The following is an 8655-nucleotide window of genomic DNA, read 5'->3' on the forward strand; positions in this document are numbered from 1 at the left end:
ATGTTACATATTTGTTTATTTTCTGTGCCCTTCCAATAAAACAAAGTTTCAAAAAAGTAAGACATTTGTTAATAATTTCTGTGCCTATCATGATGCCCAGGAAATAATATTTCAATTTATAAATCAATTCTCTGGTTGAAAAATTCATTAAAAGTTAGTACTTACTTAGAAGAATTACCTAACAATTATTCATATTATATAACTTTTTATATAAGAATGAAGTCTCCCTTATTAAAAAAAGTTAATGTTACATACAAAACTGTTACTACTAACTTTGAAGATTCTTTCTTCTTTCCAAGTCATCAAAAACAACGACCAACCAGCACACACACCTGACCACCTGCATACTGTTCACTGGAGAAAATTTACAGACATAGGATGGACAGTAGACAACATTAGTATGGATAGTAGCATTGTGGATAACCTGGCAAGTTAGTGGTAGAATTGCCACATCTCCTTATCTCCTGGCATAACTGGAGATACAGTGTGGAGTGGGGGCATCAACTTTCATATGTCATGGTTGTGAAGGAACGAGGTGGTTTCCTTGGAATTTTGTTAAACAAACTTGTTCCTTTCCTTACAGTCTAAGCTACAGATCATTAATTTTGAAAACATTAAACCTTAACACTGAATAAAATATAAAACAGTGATCTTACTACCCAAAAGATAAACAGTGTAGTTGTAGAATAGAGATGATGTTTGAAATACAATCAGAAAAGAAAATAGGAGAGTTTTCCCAAGTATTAGAACGATATATGAAAGGAACTTTGTAGAATTTTTTCCAAATTTGCATACATCCTAATAATTTGCTTTAAGTTATTATTATGTTGTGAAGATGAAATTTTTTTTCTAATTTCTAATAATGAGAAACATTTATTGATCAACCATGCTGGAAGAAAATAGGGATTATGTTTCTCTTTTCTCTATAGAAAATAATATCTAATAATATTTAATCAAAGTGGTAAAAACCTATTTTAGAGATATAGAAACTATTAAATCTTCCAACATCTTACTTTTATGGATTGTTGTGAGGTTTGTTGTACTCGTTATTTTTTTAACATTTGTAATTTATTGTGATATGTCATCTCACTTTAAATAAGTATTCATATTTAAATTTTTTTAAAATTTTTATTTATTATTTATGTATTATAGTCACAGAGAGAGAGAGAGAGGCAGAGACACAGGCAGAGGAAGAAGCAGGCTCCATGCACCGGGAGCCCAATGTGGGATTCGATCCCGGGTCTCCAGGATCGCGCCCTGGGCCAAAGGCAGGCGCTAAACCGCTGCGCCACCCAGGGATCCCAGTATTCATATTTATATCTAATTTTTGTAATTTATATTCTGTATTATTTTTTAAAGAAAGCTCCTAAAAACGAATAGAATCTTGTTATCAAATTTTTTAAAATTATAATGCAGTTCATCTATGGCTAAAATTATTTCCAATTTGCTTTTAATAAAGCTTCTTTTTGTTAACATGTGAGTCAAATTTCAAAAAATAGAGCTGGGTGGACACTTTTATATTTATTCAGTAACTTTTTAATATCAAGATACCTGAACAGAGTACAATATCTCTTAATGCACAGTCACCTGGAAATTGAATCTGTAGTTTCCTATTTCATCTAAGATAAGGAATAGGGCTGTCATATATATCACCTTCAACCTGCCTTAGCATAAAGGATAAAGGTTATATCCTCTTGGAAATGATAATTTCAAAAATCAAAGTTAGGTTCAATTATCTCTAAAAAGAGATTTCTATAAATGGGTAATCTATAGTAGTGAAATTCACATAATAGAATCAAGAACAGTTCTGATTTTTAAATCATCACTGAAAAGACATGTAATGCAGTATAAATTTCAGAAGAATAATATAGAAGGAGAACAAATGGAATTCACTAATAGAGGACAAATTTATTCAAATAATTATCATTTAAAATATATGGACATGTCATTCCTTCTGTATATACTTTTGGTTAAAGACTTGAGTATAAGCAAGACTACCAATAATTTTAAATCCAGATTAACAGCAAACCATTAGTTATTGTTTATCTAAGAATGTCAACAACAAACTGAATATCATTTTTCTATTTTAACATTAAGTGAAGAGTTTAGGGAATTATTCAATTGTTAGTTCACTTCAATCATGAATCTTTTTTTGTTTTCTCAGATTGAGTACTGCAAAGTAAGGAGGTAGTGTCTGATGCCTATAGACACTTAAGTGAAATACTTAAGAGCACCTGAAGTCTTGAATATCGCCCTGCCTATGATTAGCTAAAATAAGGACTGTGCTCTTATATCTGGCTAGTTTTTATTTTTTCTTTCTTGGTTGAATTGGTTAAGTAACTGGAATTTTCAAATTCTTGAGGGGTATAGGTAATGAGGAGATCTTGTATTACTTCTGATCTCAATTCAATATAACAAGTATGCTATTAAACATATTATATATTTCTAGGGGATCCCTGGGTGGCTCAGCAGTTTAGCGCCTGCCTTTGACCCAGGGCGTGATCCTGGAGTCCCGGGTTCGAGTCCCACATCAGGCTCCCTGCATGGAGCCTGCTTCTCCCTTTGCCTGTGTCTCTGCCTCTCTCTCTCTCAGTCTGTGTCTCTCATGAATAAATAAATAAAATATTAAAAAAATAATAAACATATTATATATTTCTAGATTTACACTGAAGGTTAGGAAAAATATTGAGCATTTATAGAAATTTCATCTGCAGTCAAGAAAGTGAGACACATCAATATTAATAATGCTATATTCTATATTAAAATATTAACACACAATGCTAAAATACATACATACACAACATTAAAATGAAGTCAGTGCCTAAGTAGATAAAATTTTGAGTCCTGTAGAAAATTAACTGAAATGGCAGTAAAATGAAAACAAACAAAAACTGAGGCAGTTTTATGTGCATCTCTTCTAAATAATTTTATCATTTGTTATAAATATATACATATATTTTTCATCTCTAAAATACTCCTTTTCAAAATACACACTCTGACTTTTAAACTCGTTTGTAAGGAAATTGACTAAGATCATTAAATATTGCAGATTTCCAATTACAGCTTTCCAATTGAATAACTAGTTACTTAAGTTGATTATGACACCTATATAATATTGGATAAAATGTACTGCAAAACTATGTAAAATAAACTGAAGTTTCTATAAGATAAGAAAAACATAAATTTCCCAGGAAACATTGATCATATATACTAATCAAGGAATGCTAACTACTGACAGAATTTTCTAAAGGAACACACCAAGTATCTAATTAATCACATTTTCATGTCTTTCTTACCTTACAACTTAATGAACAATAAGACATTTTATTTTAAGACACATTACCTGTTTCAATTATAGTAGGAATAAAGAAAACTATACATTTGTTATGAAGTTTTTTCCTATGACATGTAAAAGAATCCTATTTCCCCAAGCAGCATTATGGTATGAGATCAGACAGCTTAATATTAAGACAGATTCCTGTAGGATTCCTAAGCTACTAACTGAAACTAATTCTTTACCAAAGATCAGGAGAGTATTAATGATTTGGCACTAATGGATAAATTAGAGGACTGGAACTACAGAGATGTTCTGGAAATAAACCCATGAAATCATTACAGGAGCTTCCCTAAGATGATTTTCTATTAGAAATAGTCTTAGACGTTGTGGATATCAAGTATTGTTAATACAAAGTAGCCAAGTAAAATTGTTCTGCTATAAGATTACTCAAACTGGCCTAAATAGGAGCAGGATACTTTTGCAATCTATGAATTGAATTTTTCATAAGAATAAAACTATCAACTTCAAAAGATCATTTTATTCAGGAAATGCCAATATAAAATTCAGATCAGACTTTGGAGATAATTCATCAATTGCCTGGTAATAAGACATGATTGATTCCCTGGACATCTCAACTGACCGCAATCCTGGAGACTTAGAGGAGTTAACTTCTGAACTCTAAACTTCTTAGAGCACATACTGTCTTTTCTTCAATGAGTGTTTGATATTCTTGATATTTATCATTGGTAAGAATGCCTATCTCAAAATACAATATATCCCACAAAATCCTGTTTTACTTTTGTTATATGATAATTTGAGATAAGAAACTTTTAAAGTAATTTTATCATTTGAACTAATTTTTCAATATTTCATTAACAGAAGATTCTCAATTATAAAAAAGCCAAAATTATACATCAAAATCTTCGATCTCTATAGTGATAAGAGAATATTCCAACTCAATTACAACAGAGAAGACTTTGCATGTTTTTAACAAGGATCATGTGCATCTTTGAGTAGTATTGTAGTATAAAGATCAACATACAAAAAAAAAGATCAACATACAATTATGGAGTTTCTATTGCCCATTATCTGTGCATTTGAACACATATTTTCCAATATAAATAATTTAGTGTAGTCACCCAAGTGGTTGATAAATTAATTTGCATTTTACTCAAAACAATCAAGGGGGCACCTGGCTAGCTCAGTTGGTAGAGCATGAAACTCTTGATTCTCCAGTTGTAAGATTGAACCCCAACTTGGGTATAGAGATTGCTTAAAAATATAAAGTCTTAAAAAAAAAGACTCAATAAGTGAGGAAGGTAAAGTAAGAAACAAAAACAAAAACCACCACCACCAAATATATATATATATATATATATATATATATATATATATATATATATATAGCAAATTGAAAAAAACACGAACTCCACAACCTATTAGCTTAATTTCTCCTTGTAAATTAGTTTTATTGTTTTATTTTTTAAGTATACTCTTCTACAAAATATACATCTCATAATTATTTATAAAACATTTTTGCAAGTATAATCTCAAATACATTGTGGACTGGACTAAGATTAAATATTGGTGGATTCTGCTTTAAGCTTTTCATTTGAAAGACTGAACAATACACTTGCTGTATATCTATTTAGAATATTCAGTAAAATATCTTAGGTAAACATTTAAAATTAGGAACCAGCTACATAGCCAGTAAACTACTTTCTTAAATATTTCACTATATATTTCTTCATACATGTAGTTTGCGTGTGTGTGCGTGCACATGCACACACTTGAACTCTAAACAACTTTGAATCCATAGGCACACTTCCTAGCCCCCAAGTAATTTGTGAATCCCAGAGGAATGAATACCCAGCAGATGGCTTCCTAAAAATAATACTCAAATAGCTGAGTAGTTCCTTTACATTGCCATCTGCCATGTAATTCTCTATGAGACTGAAATATCTCAACTATAAAGTGTTCTGCCAAGATTTAGCAAGACCCATGCCCAACTAACAGGTAAGAAGAATTTTGCAATGAATAGGAAGTCTCTAAAACATTTATTAATATAAATTTTCTGGGAAAATTATTAATGTGTTTAAAATTAATTAAATGTGTCACTATGTCAGGCTTTAGTAGAACAACTACATTTATATTTACATAGCCATCTGCGAGTATTTGCATAGTTATACCTCCTGGGTTGCAAAAGCTTACTCCACAAAGAACACACTGTTTGTCAGTACACTTGCATACCTGTCAATCAGTTCTGGTCTCTAAATATCCACAAAACCAAATGTAAAGGAGAAGAGAAATCAACTTAGGTGTCTCAATATATCAAAAGGGATTGACGATGCCAGTAAATGGTAAAACAGAATATTTTGGATTCCCTGTGACACAGAAAAGTATTATACAAAAGTTTTAATTAATTTAAGACACGAAAAAGATTCCTAATAATAGTTTCTGCATTTTTTTAAGTGGGAGAAGGCACACAACAGTTCTTTCAGTGTGAATTAAGTGTTAAGAACAATTGATGGCTGTTATGAAAAAGTACTTTTGATATCTTATTGCATCATCTACTCATAGTATATCTGTAATTCTGTTTTCCTATGATGCAGGTATAAATGTAAACATATGTATTTATTTAGTCTGTGGAACTAATCCAGAATATGATTTTGACTATTCAAATCTGCAGACACCTAAGCAACAGCAAGTTAAAGTGTGTGTGTGTGTGTGTTTGTGTGTATAAAATGCAAACATTGTCCAGTAATCACTTAGTATTCATTTGCTGGAAACCTAAGTAATGAAAGGATAACAAAGGATATGCAATGGAAATTAAAAAATAGTTTGAACTAGATGATAATGAAAATATGACATAAAATTAGTAAAATGTAGCTTTAATATATGTATTAGAAATGAGAATAGGTAAAAGATCAATGTAAAGAGGCTAAAATAAAGTAATATATTGAAATCAAAGACGGTAGAATGAGGAAAAGAAAAGTAAACCTTTAAGAAGAATTTCAGAACTCAAAAAGTTTATTCTATAAATATTAATAAAATAATAAAACTCTAAAAGATGCCTCAAGATAAAAAAGAAAAAAGAAAACATACATTATCATTATCAAGAACCAAAAAAGGACCATCAATATAGACTCTTACATGTTAAAATGATGGTAAGAATATCTGATAAGCAACTTCATTCAATAAATTTCATGTTTTACATGAAAAGAACTAAGTCTAAAAAATCAAATTAACAAAACAACACATGAAAAAATAGAAAAACTAAATTACTGCACATCTTTTATAGAAATTTGAATCCTATCTATAAACCTTCCACAAAGCAATTACAGGCTCTGAAGACTATACTGGTAACTTTTTCCTAATATTTGAGAATTGTATATCAATTTTGTATATTCTCTTCTAGGGAATAAATAAAAAGAGGTTAGTTTCCACCTCACTTTATGAGGCCAGGAAAAATTCAGGACTCACAAATCAAACTTGAAGAAGGACATTATAAAAAAATAATGGGTCAATATCTCCCATAAATTAGTCACAAAAATTATTAGCAAAATAATTAAAATTTAAATCTATACATATAGAATATTAATAAAAATAAATCAGGTCAGTTAATCCTATCAATAGAATAAATGAAAAAGTGCATGTTTCAATAGATGGAACTACAATTAACAAAAGTAAACATTTGTTCATAAGATAAATTATAAAAATTTAGGAACGAAGTGATATCATTAATTTAATAAAGAGCATAGGTGTGAAACATTATACTTAGTTGGTAAATACTGAACATTATTACCCTGAGTTCATGAATAAGACTAGATGTTGAATGAAAGACTCCTAACTCTGGGAAACGAACTAGGGGTGGTGGAAGGGGAGGTGGGCGGGAGGTGGGGGTGACTGGGTGACGGGCACTGAGGGGGGCACTTGATGGGATGAGCACTGGGTGTTTTTCTATATGTTGGCAAATTGAACACCAATATAAAATAAATTTATTTAAAAAAAGACTAGATGTTGATTATCATTACCTCTATTCAAATTATGCTGAATGTTTGTTAAAGCAAGAAAAGAAAGCATAAAAATGAAAAAAAATGGATATTTAATTACACTACAAATACTATGATTTTGTAATGAAATAACCCAAGAGAACCTGCAATCTTTAAAAATTAATAAATCAATTTAGTAAAGTCATTGCACATATACATTTACCTTTCTGTATATCAAGAGCTAATAACTTAAAGTTTCCATTCATATAAACAACTAACAAAGATGAACTACAGCTCTACATTAAAACTATAAAAAAAATTGGTTGACATGCTACTACCCATATAAAACCCTAAGGATGTCACCAAAGAACTATTAGAACTGATGAATGAATTCAGTCACAGTCACATTCAATCAACCAATGAATGAAGGTCGCAGAATACAAAATCAATATACAGATATCCATTGCATTTCCATACACCAATAATGAAGCAGCAGAAAGAGAAATTAAGAAAACAATCCCATTTATAATTGCACCAAAAAGAATAAAATACTTAAGAATAAACTTAGCAAAATAGATGAAAGACCAGTAGTGTGAAAAGTGTAAAATGTTGATGAAAGAAACTGAAGATGACACAAAGAAATGGAAAAAAAATCCCATAGCTCATGGATCAGAAGAATAAGTAGTGTTAAAATGGCTATACTACCCTAAAGCAATCTACACATTTAAGGCAATCCTTATCGAAATGCCAGCAGCATTTTACACAGAAAGAGAACAGACAATCATAACCCTTGTATGTAACCACAAAAGACCCTGAATAGCCAAAGAACCTTGAAAAAAGAAAAGCAAACCTGGAGTCATCATGACTCCAGACTTCAAGTTATATTACAAAGCTATAGTGATCAAAACAGTGAAGTACTGGCACAAAAAGTACAAATATAGATCAATGGAACAGATTAGAAAGCCCATAAATAAACCTCCAATTGTATGGATAATTTATCTTCACCAAAGCAGGAAAGAAACTCCAATGGGGAAAAATATCTTCAACAAATGGTGTTGGCATAATTGGGCAGCTACATGCCAAAGAATGAAAATGGACCACATTTGCACCATACACAAAAATAAACTCAAAATGGATTGAGGATCTAAAAGTGACACCAGAAACCATAAAAATCCTAAAAGACAGGATAGGCAATCATTTATCTGACATTGGCTGTAACAATATTTTTCTAGACATGTCTCCTGAGGAAGGGAAACAAAAGCAAAAATAAACTATTGGAACGACATCAAAATAAAAAGCTTCTGCACAGTGAAGGAAACAATTAACAAAACTAAAAAGCAATCTACTGAATGGGAGAAGATATTTCCAAATAATATATCTGATAAA

Source organism: Vulpes vulpes, unplaced genomic scaffold (genome assembly GCF_048418805.1).
Source record: "Vulpes vulpes isolate BD-2025 unplaced genomic scaffold, VulVul3 Bu000000665, whole genome shotgun sequence".
Taxonomy (NCBI): Eukaryota; Metazoa; Chordata; class Mammalia; order Carnivora; family Canidae; genus Vulpes; species Vulpes vulpes.